Source organism: Dermacentor albipictus, chromosome 3 (genome assembly GCF_038994185.2).
Source record: "Dermacentor albipictus isolate Rhodes 1998 colony chromosome 3, USDA_Dalb.pri_finalv2, whole genome shotgun sequence".
Lineage (NCBI taxonomy): Eukaryota > Metazoa > Arthropoda > Arachnida > Ixodida > Ixodidae > Dermacentor > Dermacentor albipictus.
This window is the reverse complement of record NC_091823.1, coordinates 179,968,197-179,982,979: the sequence shown is the minus strand read 5'-3', so window position 1 is coordinate 179,982,979 and position 14,783 is coordinate 179,968,197. Positions and strand designations below refer to the sequence as shown.

The 14,783-nt window shown below is 50.1% G+C and overlaps 1 protein-coding gene across 4 annotated transcripts in view; it reads left to right on the top strand.

Annotated features, from left to right (window-relative positions):
- The window catches only part of LOC135916715 (spliceosome-associated protein CWC27 homolog), a 315,399-nt gene that overhangs the window by 90,903 nt on the left and 209,713 nt on the right, over positions 1 to 14,783 (top strand). The window lies entirely within an intron of this gene.

The window sequence follows — 14,783 nt, the reverse complement described above, 5'->3', positions numbered from 1 at the left end:
TAACGTTTCACTATCATTCTTCTTTCCATAGCTCGTTGCATCATCCTTAATTTAAGTACAACCCTTTCAGTAAGCCTCCAGGTTTCTGCCCCGTACGTGAGTACTGGTAAGACACAGCTGTTATACATTTTTCTCTTGCGGGATAATGGCAACCTGCTGTTCATGATCTGAGAATGCCTGCCAAACGCACCCCAGCCCATTCTTATTCTTCTGATTATTTGTCTCATGATCCGGATCCACAATCACTACCTTTCCTAAGTAGATGTATGCCCTTACCACTTCCAGTGCCTCGCTACCTATCGTAAACTGCTGTTCTCTTCCGAGTCTGTGAAACATTACTTTAGTTTTGTGAAGATTAATTTTTAGACCCACCCTTCTGCTTTGGCTCTCCAGGTCAGTGAGAATGCATTGCAGTTGGTCTCCTGAGTTACTAAGCAAGGCAATATCATCAGCGAAGCGCAAGTTACTAAGGTATTCTCCATTTACTCTTATCCCCAATTCTTCCCAATCCAGGTCTCTGAATACCTCCTGTAAACACGCTGTGAATAGCATTGGAGAGATCGTATCTCCCTACCTGACGCCTTTCTTTATTGGGATTTTGTTGCTTTCTTTATGGAGGACTATGGTGGCTGTGGAGCCGCTATAGATATCTTTCAGTATTTTTACATACGGCTCGTCTACACCCTGATTCCGTAATGCCTCCATGACTGCTGAGGTTTCGACAGAATCAAATGCTTTCTCGTAATCAATGAAAGCTATATAATAAGGGTTGGTTATATTCCGCACATTTCTCTATCACCTGATTGATAGTGTGAATATGGTCTAATGTTGAGTAGCCTTTACGGAATCCTGCCTGGTCCTTTGGTTGATGGAAGTCTAAGGTGTTCCCGATTCTATTTGCAATTACCTTACTAAATACTTTGCAGGCAACGGACAGTAAGCTGATCAGTCTATAAACTTTGCAGGCAACCGACAGTAAGCTGATCTGTCTATAAGTTTTCAAGTCATTGGCATGCCCTTTCTTATGGATTAGGATTATGTTAGTGTTCTTCCAAGATTCCGGTATGTAGAAACAAAATAAGGCTTGGAATCGCTTCCATTGCACTCAGATTACCGAAAACCTTTCAGCTTCAAGAAAATAAAGTCGGAAGGTAGAAGTACGCCACTATGCCAAAAGGGAAAGCTGTCAAAAATACATCTGACATAAATTCTTATGCTGACGAAAGAAAAGTCTAGAACTGGGCAAGCAAAATAAAAGGCAATGAAAATCATCTACCATTAGTAAAAACACAAGGAGACACTGTTGAAGACCATGCTGATTGTGTAAGAGCACATATCGAGTACATTTTGAGTACATCCCATGACACAGATACATTTCTAAGATACTAGTGACGAGCAGGGCGCTGGGGCTCTGAGTCAGAGACACAGCCAATGAAGCATACAATCGTCCATTTAGCATGGCGGAGTTTCAGGCTTCACTGAATTGTTGTAACAAGCCCGATCCAGGAATTGCCAGAATACTAGTATATGAAATGATCAAACACTTATACCCTGAAACCCACAGAACACTGCTGTCACTCTTTAAAGGGACACTAAAGACAAATATTAAGTCAAGCTAAAGTGATAGATTAGTGCTTGAGAATCTCTAAGGCGTCAATATTATCGCGAACAGAGCCTTAATAATCGAGAAATTGAGGTAAATGCAGGACATGGTTAGAGACTCCCCCAGGATATTCAAGCACTTGCCTGATGAACGCACTCCTCAGTTAAATTCTGTGACTAGTGCTCAACCATCTGTTGCGAAAAACGTCGTATTGTATCATAAGATAAAATGCTACCTTCCCAGTTCTATCTCATATATTAAAAAACGAACTCATTCAAATTACCCTTGGCTTGATGCGGGTGGTCGAAAGTTTCATTTTTGCTCGATTCTGTGCCGTCCACATTCTCGTGTTTCACTAGTTTTGCTATCGCATAGTGCTACGCTGGCTTTGATGGCTTGCAAAACTCGCACAAAATCCAAGTAGCAAAGAATTCAACTTCCATGTGATGTCCCAGGATACTGCAACGCTCTTCGCCACTTGACCAAAGAGCTGCTGCAGCGGCGAATCCACCCTTCTGTCTTGGCTCGGTAGTGCCATCTGTCTGGCAGGGTTTTACTCACTGATGGCAGCAAAGGGTGGTGATGGTGTATGCAACGTCCCTACTTTCCCGGTTTGGTGGCGGGAGATTTGAATTTCGAAACAGGCATTCGGACCCTTCGGATGCAATTTTCTCGTAAACTAAGTATGTTCTTGACACGAAACAAGCATTGTGAGGTTTCTGGAATGGTATTTAAACAGTCCACGCTGATTTAGCATTTGCCTTTAGTGTCCCTTTAACTCCATGTACTCGGCCGGCTACATTCCATTTGCCTCGAAAGAAGCAATCGAAATTCCTATTATCAAAGAGGGCCAGGACCCTTCCTTATCCAGTAGTTATAGGCCTGTGGCTCTGACAAGTTGTCTATGCAAACTCTCAGAAAATTATTAACCGGCGCCTCATCCATTTTCTTAAAAGCCACAAAATACCCTATCCCTTACAGTGCAGTTTCAGGAAGGGTAGGTCCACAACAGATCACCTTGTCTGCATCGAGACAGATATTCTTGATGCCTTGTGTACAGTTTTTCTTGTCAGTGTTCTTAGATATGGAGAAGGCATCCGACACAACTTGGCGTTTTGGAATTCTCAGTGACCTGGCTGGTATGGGAGCCCGAGGCAACTTGCTAAGCTACCCCACTTATCACATATTCTATGTTAGAAGTTGATTATGTCCTGTCTCAACCATTTAGGGAGGAGGCTGGTGTACCACAAGGTGCTGAGCTGTACTTTAATTATTTATTGTCAAAATGAACTTGCTCCGAACTGTCATATATACCACGTATAACATTTTATTCTGTATATTGTTTGATTCTCATCCGTGCTCTTGGGACAAAGGAACGACAACACAGTAGTGCAAACAATCACAAGGGCATTTACTGCACCTTTCATAGATCAATGCCTGCTAGCTGAGTTCCTATTCACAAAACATGCCGATGGGCGCGCAACAAATCTAAGTCCGACTCGCCACGACCGGATAACGAGTGAATATGTTCGCCCCATGCTGGATCCCAACGCCTGGTCGTTCGCGCGTACGTTCACGCGAACGGTGGCGCGTTCGAACGTGGCCTCACGAAACGGTCTCGCAAAAGCATGGATTGGCGCACTTGCGGAACATCCGTGCAGCTTGCCGATTTCGAATCAAAGAGGAAGCGCTTTCTCCTTTCCGCACCCAAGTAACCCCACCATGAGGTGGCGTTAGCAGCGCAACACTCGCGCCATCTCTCGTACTGCGCTTCAACCACCGACTGCTGCGGGCCCCAGGCCACGCGGCGAAGCCGGATTACAGGAGACGGGAGCTATGCGGGAAAACAACGTATCAGGGGACGCGTGAGAGTCGCGCATCCCCACGATATATGCGGATGACATCCAAATGGGTTACAAAGCAGCTAATCTTTGTATCTGCAGACAACAAGTGCAGCTTGGCATAAATAAGTTGTCTAAGTGGGCGGGCGAGAACAGTTTCAAACTAAACCCCCCAAAAGGTATGTGCATCCTCTATTTCTACAAGGGAGGTGTAGTACTAGATCATGCTATAGAACTTCATGAAGAGTGATTACAGCCTAGCTTGTTACCATGGCCCACATATAACAGACTTTTGGATATAATGGACCATATTTCAGCTTTAGTTTGCTCTACTTATTTTATTAATGCAACGAAGTTCACTTTTAATGGACCGTGCTACAATGAACTATTTGCTACAGCAAACGAAATTAGCGGCAACTTTTCAGGAAATCGGCCATGTAAAATGGACCTTTGCCATGTTGACACAGGCTGACAATTGAGTTGCGAGGGTCAGCCAACAATCGCCGCTCAATATCGCACACGAGAGGGAGGAAGGTGGAGTGGAAGCGTGCCTTTCTTTTGTGCATGAAGCATGAGGGAGGGGAGGGAAGGTTCCACTTCGCCAGCTGCTGCTTACGGCGTGGGCACCCTATCTTGAAAGCGATCTGCAATGTGGACAAAGTGCACCCAGTGCCAGTAGCTTCGCATGTGCTGTGCTTTTGACGTTTAGTTTGCCTTGAAACGAGAGACTGCACGAAGGTCAATTTGCTCGCTGCTGCTGCGCTTCCTCACTCCAACATTTTGACAGAAACTTTCCACGGTCATCAAGTGGGATGTGTTCATGTTTACTCGTGTGCGCGTGACACTGTGCTTGTTAATTTAGTTAGTAAAGAAATGTTTACAACTTTATACAGCCAATAAAACTACTATCCCTTCTTCGCATAGTCCTGTACAAAGCATGTACATTGTGTAATGAATGGTCTCTACACTTCCAAAGGACATACATAAGCTCCTCCTGTGCTTTGAAGGGGAAATCAGACAGATAATCTGTGCCATTCAATTACTCACAATTTGTTCACGGCCAGGCTGTTTCGTAACTGCCCAGCCGCTAGGTCTCCTCTTTCCCTCCGGTTGGGAGCAGTGTCAGAAGAAACGTTCTAATGCCCTAATGGTTTCTACTTGGCTTCCCACTGCCTTGGGAGTGGTAGACTATCCAGTGTGATGTCTTTCATAGAAATATCAAAATGAGCTCCTGAAGCACACATACATTCACATTTTCTTGAACTTCAGGATAAGTATTCCTGTGCTGAATTTTATACAGCTGCTTTGAAGTCTCCTGCTGGTGTTGCTTACGCAGCTCTAGGACCATTGTTTTTAATACCTGGTACATTGAGTCCATATACAAGTATTTTCACGTCGGAAGCATATGTAATCCTTTCTGCAGTTAAACACATAAAGCAAATGAATCTCACTAGGGCTATTGTGTTCACGTACTCATTGAGTGTAGTCTAAGCCCTAATAAACTTACGAAAACAACAACAGACTTCATCGAACTATATGCACTGATATGTTCAACTTATATGGGCAAACAAGTTATCATCCTATACTGGGTACTTTGTCACAGTAGAATAAAAGGCAGTGAAGCTGCTGATGAGAACATCACCGCAGAAGCTTTTAGTGACACTAACACAAACATACCCATTCCAGCCACAGACCTTAAACCATACCTATGTCATTAGCTGAAGAAGCACTGGCAGAAATAGTAGGATGTTCATGTACCCAATAAACTCCACTTGATCAAGCCTAAATTAGGGCACTGGATATAGGAGAGAACAGCACAATACAAACAAGTGCTCCTTTGCCGAATAAGAATAGGTGATACCTTCGACATCCACTGTTACCTACTGACTGGAAGTGGTCCTCCGTCTTGTTGAACGTGTGGCGACAGCCTTACAGTTCCTCATGTCCTTATCCAGTGCAGGTAAATAGAAACTGAGTGTAAAAAGTACTTTCATTCTGTTTATCACCAGCATATTCCAGTTCACCCAGCATTTTTCTGAAGCATTGAACTGCTTTTGGAGCACAGCTCTTAGGCTCCTGCGTTGAGCATTGCCGTGCCTCGGCGGTGTAACTGAGCCAATGAGCATAGGGAAAGATGAAAGAGCAAAGGCAGAGCGCAGCGTGGGATGAAATGCGGTGAGAGCAAAGATAGTGTGAGGAAGAGAACGGAAGAAGCCACCTTGAGGCACCACCAGATGTTGCTCTTGTCTGCACATCCACAGTGGTAGTGGCACCAGCTGTGCAGAAGAAAGCAAAGAAAAAAAAAATTTGCAGTTCTCCCCGAAAGGCGAAGCACCGACTGCGATAGCAAATTATGTTGTAGATAGCTGTATGAAGTAAGGATGGTAGTTTTATTGGCCGTATAAACTTGTAAACATTCGCTTACTAACTAAATTAACAATGATAGAATGTGTAAGTGTGACTCAACTAGGACGTAGGAGCGCTGCCCTAGTGCGTCTGCTTCTTTCTATGTCCTTGTTCAGTTGCGCTTACACATTCTATCATGGATTCAAACCAACTAGCCCGTCAATATGTTTGAACTAAATTAACCAGCACGGTGTCATGTGCGCGCAAGTAAACATGAGCACATCTCACTTGAGTGCGGAGACTCACTATGAAAATTCTGGAGTGAGGAATCGCGGCAGCAGCAAGTGAATTGACCTTCATGCATCTCACGTCATTGTGAGCAAAACATTGAATACACAGCAAATACAAAGTTACCAGCAATATGTGCACTCAGCAAACATCGCAGGTTGCTTTGAAGATGAGGCCCACGCAGACACACACTTTGACCACGTCGCAGATCACTTTCAAGAACACGAGCACTGGCAATATGCCCTTAGGGCGGCCGCCCAAGGCGTCTGCTATGGCGTCCACGATTCGTGTGGCCAACGCCGTAGTAGACGCTGTAGTTGTCTCTATTCTGTATGGAGCGGCGGGTGAGGAGGACATCGAGGCACCCTAGCAGCCGCCGGAGAAGAATGTCTCTTCTCCTTCGCCTGACCCCCCTGCCTCGGGCGCGACAAGAGAGGGCATACATCCAGGCCGCGTTCTTCGCTCACGCATGCGAGATTGAATTGTGTTCGCCGGCTCATCCTTGCATGCTTTCACTCATATGGAACCTCATGGTGATGGCAACGGCAGAAATGCGCCTGGAGTGTCCATATAATTGTTATCGCAATATAGTATTATAAGAATGTAAACACATGTGAATATAACTGGAACACATTTCACTCTACGACCATGACATCTGCCTTGTGGTCACTGAAGTAGGTTGGCAATGGTAGGCAGTGCACTGGGGAGGCAACACCCTTTCCAAACACATGATCCAAGCAGGTGTTGAATGCAGTCGGCTGTGTGACGTCTTTCAGGTAGCGAAGTCCAAGGTTGGTATCAAGGAACGCGACAAGCCACTTGTTTTCATGTCGAAGCACATTGACATTAAAGTCTCCAGCAATGATCAGCGGCGCATCCTCAAAACACATTGCACGGAAGTTGTGCAGCAAGAAGTTAGTGACGTTGGTCCGCGAGTTTCCTGGTGAGAGGTAGACTGCTGCAACGATGAAGCCCTGTGATGTTTGAATGGCACACGCATCGCCACAACTCATCTGGGGCAGTAGGTTGAGTTTGTAGGGAATGCTTCACAGTAAAAGCATGGTTCCATCAAAGTGTTCGTAAGCGGCCACTCCAGCAGCTTGGCGATCATGTCATTTGTTGAGGCTAACGCAATTGCATATCGACGGCAGTGTCTGTCCACGTTTCTAATAAGCAAAGTTGTGGTACCTCGCAGACGACCTGGTCGTGCAAGACATCGAAGCCGTGTGCAGGCAATGAGCATATGTTGATGTTGCATAGTGCTAAGGTGTGCGGTGTGAGTGGAGGACGACAAAGCACTTGGCAGTGATGGTATAGAGTGGATTGTTTTGCAATCGACGAAATTTGCCCAAGAAGGCCTGGTCGAGGTTTCCTCTGCCATGGTACAAGGTGAAGTCTTCAGCAGGGAAGAAGTTTGGGCGTGTTGGTAGTTCAATCGTAAACTGGGATACATAGCACAAGAACGACACAAAGCCGAAGCAGGAACACAGTTGTTTAGCGTTCGTCCCATGTTCCTGCTTCGTCCTTGTGTCATTATTGCGCTATGTATCCCAGTTTACGAGTGAAGTCTTCATCTGTGTTCATTTAGTACAGTCTGTCCAAAGTGGTGGCTCAACTTAGAGCAACGTAAATGAGCTTCTGTGGATGATGCCCGTGACAATCATGTTGCACTTCACTGCGTGTTTCACCCTGAGATTGATGTATAATGACAGCGCTCGCTTGCAATATAGGGAACTGCTTGCGATGGCAGGACATACCTGTTTTCTTGTCCAAAGTCACAGTGGCAGTGCGCAGTTTGATCCGAACAGAATTGACAGGAATGACAGAATTAGCAGCTTGACGAATAGGCCTGGACTTGAGGCAAGCAATGTCGCCAGTCGCTTGAGAGTGAAAGTGTAGCCAAAGACGTTTGGGAGAGGCCCATTTCGTTCATTTGCCTGCGCTTGATATGACCCACCGCTCCATTAACCAAGCCGTCGAATACGTCAATGTTGAGGGTAAGTATGTAGAGCTTTCCTAAGCATAATACGCCTTTTCATGAGAGTTTACCAACTTCAGCAGTGGTAAGCAACTGTAGCCGACGTTTGTGCTCTCACAGTCAGCATCGCTATTACAGTCAGCATCTGCATTTGCCTCATGAATAGTGTCCACATCTTGGAGAGTGTCCTGCGTATTCTACACCTCGGTGTCCTTGTTGGAGTAGAACAGCCTCACGGCGTGAGGACAGCTGTAGTTTGCGTTGTATTTGGAAACGAAGTGGGCCTGAAACATGTCGACTTCGTCAATTTCCAGTGCACGACCATTGCCGATCTTTGATAGTGCGGTGGAGAGAGAGTAAAACATCTTTATTGGTAATATTTGAATGGCGAGAGCAGTGAGAGAGCTGGCGATGGCTGACCCAATGTGCCTCTAGCAGCTCGCCTAGTGTGTTATGTGTCCCTAAGTTAAGGAGACGGCGTGTGGAAGTATAGTTCGGGAGGCCATGGGCCAGCTTCGTCGCTTTGTGAATCATTGCGTCTATGCGAAGTTGTTGCGCTTGGGTCAACCGCTGAAATAGGAGATGGTATGTAAGGTGGCTGATCACACATGCCTCCACCACGCGCAGCAGGTCCTCTTCTCGAAGGCCCGAGCGCCTGTTGGAGACCCTCCAGATCATGGCCAGAATTCGCTCAATCTGTCTGGATAGAAGGGAAACAGTGTAGTTTGACCTGCCATCTGCTTGGACGTGTAGGCCGAGAATACGAGCACGATTAACCTGTGGTATCGGTGTGCCATCCACATACACAGTGATAGGCGGAACGGCTCCGGGGGCGAATGGTTATGAGCTCCGACTTTTCCGGAGCACATCTGAAGCCGCATTTTCTTGCGTACTCGGAAACTGTATCGACTGCTTGCTGCATTCGGTCGTGGATGGCTCCGTCGGAACCCCGTGTCGACCATATAGTAATGTAGTCTGCATAATAATAGCATGGGCGACATCAGGGATCTGGTCGAGTAGCCGGGGGAGCCCTGCGAGCGCAATATTGAATAGAGTAGGGGAAAGAACTGAGCCCTGGGGTGTCCCACGTCCTACAAGGCAAATTGTACCGGATCAATGCGGTCCCATTCCTACGGTGGCTGTGTGATCTCGAAGAAATGCGCGGATGTAGTTGTACATACGAATTCCACAATGTGAATGTGCAACATTGCGAAGGATGAGATCATGTTCAACATTATCGAATGCCCCTTTTAGGTCTAAGGCGATGAGTGTTCTCATTTGGGCGGACAACGGAGGTCCTATGACTTCCTCCCGCAATTGTAAAAGCACATCTTTGGCAGACAGATGAGCCCAATATCCGAATTGAGAGTTAGAAAAGAATGATTTTTCTTCGAGGAAGGGCTGCAGACGCCGCAAGAGTACATGCTCCATGAGCTTACTAATGCAGGATGTTAGGGAAATGGGTCGTAAGTTTTCAACCTTAACAGGCTTGCCCGGTTTGGGGATCAGTGTTATGTCGGCGTGTCGCCATGCTAGGGGAAGCATGCCTTTGCGCCAGCAATCATTGAAGATATGGGTGAGGTGGTTAATATCCGCGTCACTGAGGTTACGAAGGGTGGCGAATCGGATGTGGTCGGCTCCCAGTGCCGTGTTGCGGCGTAGGTCTTGTAGGACCACCCGCGCCTCGTCAGATGTGATGTCCGCATCGAGCAATTCGTTTGCCTCGCCTACATAAGGATAGTCAGGGTACTGCGGCGGCGGGCCTGTGGGTATGAAATACTTCTCTAGCTCTCTGAGGAGTGTCAAGACATCGTCCCTGTACTCGTTGTGGGGAGCACACGCGCCCATCTTCCCCCGCGCCGTCGCGTCGAGCGCCGGCATAGACAGGGGAGAGGCGCACTATGCCCTCTCCCGATTCTCCCTCGCTCTCGCGACGCGCGCGCGTCCTTCTTCCCCCACTCGCGGGCGGGTAGCTTACGGGCGAGGAGGAAATTCCCCTCGCCCAGGTAAAAAGGTACAAAACAGCGCGACCGGGAGAGACGCTCTCTATGAGGCCGGACCCCTAACCTGCCGGAGACCACGTTGCCTGACTATCCCGGGCAACGAGGCCAGCCTATTTATTACTATTACAGAGAGGACATCCCTCTGCCAGTGTTCTTTATTGCCGGTAGCAATAAACGTTCTTACAGTTGACGCCGCTGGTTGCCTTATTCGTTCGAACCCGACGTAGCCGCGGTTCCCGCGCTACGGGTTGGGGAGTACACAAAGCGACTGCGTGGGGCTAGAGCCGGAGCTCGCCTTCAGCCCTAGCCGCACGCAGAGTGGAACCCCCACATTTTGGCGCTACCAACGTGGATCGAATTCGGCAACACGGCTAGTCTTCGGGTGTGTGTTGGCGCCAGGACTACCCACGTTTCAGCAAACAATGGCGGCTGGCTTGTCTGACCTCTCAGATTTGTTCGTGTTGTCAAATGTAGCGTCGCAAAGTCAGCAGCCTATTGCTAACGCGGCGGCAGCTGCTGAACAAACCGGCAGCTTTGGTTTTGAGTGTTTCACGCAGAACAGTCAGGCTGGCACAAACACCACGTGGACAGAGGTTAACCTTGATACGAGGCGTACCACGTCGAGCCCCTCGCCGCTTCGCGATGCGGACACAGAGGCACACATGCCACTAAATAACTCGACTCGGGCGGCGGAGGCATCCGGCCCCTTGGGTGCGAGTTTGCCGTCGAGCGAGGCAATGCTGCAAAACGCGTTGCCAATCATGCAGAGCTTAGCCGGCGCCTTGCAAGGCACAATGCAGGCCTCGTCGCGGAGCGAGCGACCACGGATTAAGGTAGACATGCCTACCTACAGTGGGTACCACGATCGCACGAGTGCAAGTGAGTACCTCGACCGTCTGCTGCATTACCAGCAGGCAACCGGTGTTAGGAATGGCCGTACGGGGTGGCAACGTGCCAGCTTTCAGCCCGCTGCACGTGTTCCAAGCCCCCCAGACGAGGCGCCTTCCGAGAACTGCGGATGGCCGGCAGCCACGTGGCGCACAGTCAGCTCTGGAATGTGGTACGCCGCCGCACCACCCGGGACGGAGCACAGTTCTACGAGGCCCTCGGTCGACGACACCGCGCGCTATGCTGTACTGAGAGTTCTACAAAGCCCTCTGACGTCGACTCCGGAGCCTTTGTGTGTGGGCTCGAACTTGTGTGCATTAGTGTGTGTGGGCCATACTGCGGGGCGGCGGCAAGTTTACAATGATTGGACGAACATTCCCGACCACTCGTGCTCCGTCCACGCCGAACGATGACGTCAAGCGGAGAGCTTATAAGCAGCGTTTGCCGGCTGCTAGAGCATGCTCGTGTCGTGCTCGTCATTGGGAGCTGAGTGCTCGTTGTTATGCTCAAAATGTAGTAGTGAGCTGTGTGCTCGAATGCTGTTTGCTGAATGTTAATCTTGCGGGCTCCATATGGGAATCGCGCTAGACTGCCGATGTATGTCTTGTCTTAAAATATGTTAATCTGCAAATAAATCCTGTTCACCGAATTCATCTCTACGACCTTCGACTCCTTCAAATGGTGGCAGCGGCGAGGTAGTCCGACGAGTCCTACATCTGCTTGACAGCGGTAGGATCGTCCGACGAATCTAATACCGGGCTTTCAGACGCCGAACTAGTCGCGCGCGTGATCCCGGTTTCACTGACTGACCAGGCGTCTCGATGGTTCCGACTGACCAGACACCGATGCCGCACGGTAGAAGAGTTCCGCGCGAACTTCCGCGAGGAATTTCTTCTGCCCAATTACGAGTGGCGTTTGAGGAGAGAGTTGGAGCTTCGTACCCAACATCCGGACGAGTCCCTGCTGGAATATGTTCAAGCGATGGACGAACTTTATTGTCTCGCGAACCCTCACGCCACCGATGCAGAGGAAGTTGAGTGTGTCACACGGCAGGCACACCCCACTTTCGCGGCCTACTTCAGAGGATGTAGGTTTACAGACCTAGACGAACTCGCCGCCGAGGCGAAGCGCATCCAGGGGGACATCCTCGCGGCGCGAGCATACCGTCCGCCTCCACCCGCGGTGCTGTCACTCGAGCCTCGCTGCGCGTGGAACGGCGGCGCGATCACTTCCCACTCGTCTAGAGTCGACGCGTCGGCATCGTTCGCGGAGCAGCAGGTCCAGCGTAGTTGGGAGTTATCAGACCGCGCTTTGGACCCGTACACCTAGGCGCTGAGAACAGCACCGACTAATGGCGCACTCAGCGCGCCGCGACAGAAACAAGAGGCCGATGCGAGACTGGAGGAGCGGTAGGCTTGGAGGTGTCCGGAATGCCCAAGATGTTCTCGGAGGTTTGCGTCTTAGCGCGCGTTTGACGGATGCGTCGCTTATGTATGACTGTCTTCCAACAGCCACCTGTGTAGTCGTCAGTTTTGTCGTCGTAAATGTTCGGGGCAGCATCTTCCTCCATTCTTTCCCTGGTCGGAGTGTCCACCTCTCGCTGTTGGGGGGAAAATTGGTGACGATGGGATCGGCGGCCGCTCCCGCGGTATCCACCTCGGGCATCTTCGTTGTTGTCGAGGAACGCGTGGCGGCGTTCTCCGTCACCGATTGCGTCTCCTTCTCGTTGGAAAATGACGTTGCAGTAGATAAATGCTCCATCGAAACAGAGCGGTGAATTGGCCGAAGGCCCTTTGCACGCCCGTTTAGGACATGGGCCTTGTAAGAGCTGGTCGCTTGGCGCTCTTGGTTCATGGTGTAGAAAACATGCCAAGGCAGCTATGGCCCTGGCAGGGGTAGCCGCGTTGGAACTGCTTCAGAGCTGTAGAGGCGCGGGGAGCGGCAACAAAGTCCCGGGAAGAAAAAGCGGTCGGTGGGAAACGGCGAGAAAGCCGCTTCCCATATGACTCCCGGCGAAAGCGGCCTGGGCAAGGGCGGTCAAGGGCGTTCGGTGAAGGTCGCGTAGTCTCGGTGGTTGCGGAACGCGCCGACGACACGTTCGTTCACTTCGGCCGACCGATTGGAACTTCTGCGGTGGAGATTCTGGCGTCACTCTGGTGGATGACTTGCACAGGCAAGAAGTAGGAAAAGTAATGCCAAGTGACGTCGGTGTTGAAGATGATGCTCGTTTTACTGTGTTTGTACAGTTCGCTGGTGCGGACCGGGGCAGCTGGCGCAAGTCACCGCACATGAATAAGTCCAAGCGGCTTTGCAGTGCATCGTGGCATGTTGAGCATAACTCAAAGGAATGCACATCCTCCTTTGGAAACTCATCAGTGAGCAGGGGCACGTGAGCAATGCAGATAGGGGCAGGTCAACTTTAAACCAAAGATGATCACAAACATCACCGGCATATCTGAATGGGTAATCGCAGAACTGCCTTTCGAAATGCATGGTAGCTGCCGCTAAATGTGTCTGTGGGCAGGAGGTGGTCACTTGGGTCAAGCGCTGCTGTCGCCTTACGTCAGCTTTGTGTTCTCTCACTGCATCATTCTCATGGCGGGCACGATGCGCGCCTGCTTCATGCTCGAGAACTGCACGGTCTTGTCAGCGTTGCCGGTTCGGGTCAGCCTCATGTTCCAGCACTGCGGCATCCTCACGGCGAGCACGATGTGCGTCTGCTTCGTGCTCCCGAACTGCACAGTCTTGTGAACGTTGTCGCCTCATGATGGCCTCGTGTTCGTGCACTCCAGCATCCCCACGGCGGGCACGTTGTGCGTTGGCTTTGTGCTTGGAAACGGCAGGGTCCTGTCGACGTTTTCGCCTCACCTCGGCCTTGTGTTCCCGCAGGGCTGCGTCTTGGTGCCTCTCGCGCTGCGTCTTGGTGCCTCTCGCGCTGAGCTGCAGCGTGCCTTGCACGCGCAGCAGCACGTAATTCCTGCGTCTGAGCACGTATGCGAGCCCGCCTTGCTTCAGCGCGACTAGCATTTTGTTGGAGCTGTTCAGCCGCTGTTCTGACAAGTGGGGGCATGACAGTGCAGAGCAGCACGTGAGGGACACATTGCAAGGCTGCAGAAAGACCGGCCACCCGGCAGCTACTACTGGAGATAGTACGAGTGGGGAAATGCTGGTGCAGGCGTGTGGGGTCTGCAGAGACAACCTTCAACCCGCGACGACGACGAAGGTGTGGTGGCGCTGCCATGAAAGGTGATTTATCAACGCAATGCACTGTGGTGGCCTGGCGTCAAGCGCGCACAGGAAAACATGAACATGTCTTGCTCGATGACAGTGGAAACTGTCTGTAAAAACACTGGAGTTTGGAATTGCAGCAGCAGCCGCGAGCCAATTGACCTCCGGGCATCTGTCACTTGAACCCGAACGAAATGTCGAAAGCACAGTGCATATGAAGCTACTGGCACTGCATGCGCTCAGCTAGCATTGCAGATCGCTTTGACGGTGAGGCCTGTGCATGTGCATACTTTCGCCATGTCGCAGATGGCTTTCAAGACATACGAGCGCCAGCAACGCGTCCCTTTGGCGTCCACCAAATGCATTTACTATGGAGTCTGTGATTTTTGTGGCCAACACTGTAGTGCAGGCTGCAATTGTCTCCACTCTCTACGGAGCAGCAGGCGAGGAAGACATCGAGGCACCCTAGCAGTTACTGGACAAGGATGCCCCTCCTCCCTTGCGTGACACCCCGGCCTCACACGCTACAGGAGAGGGCGCGTTCCTCGCTCACACACGCGAGATTGAACAGAATTTGCCGGCTCACTCTCGCACGCTTTCACTCATTA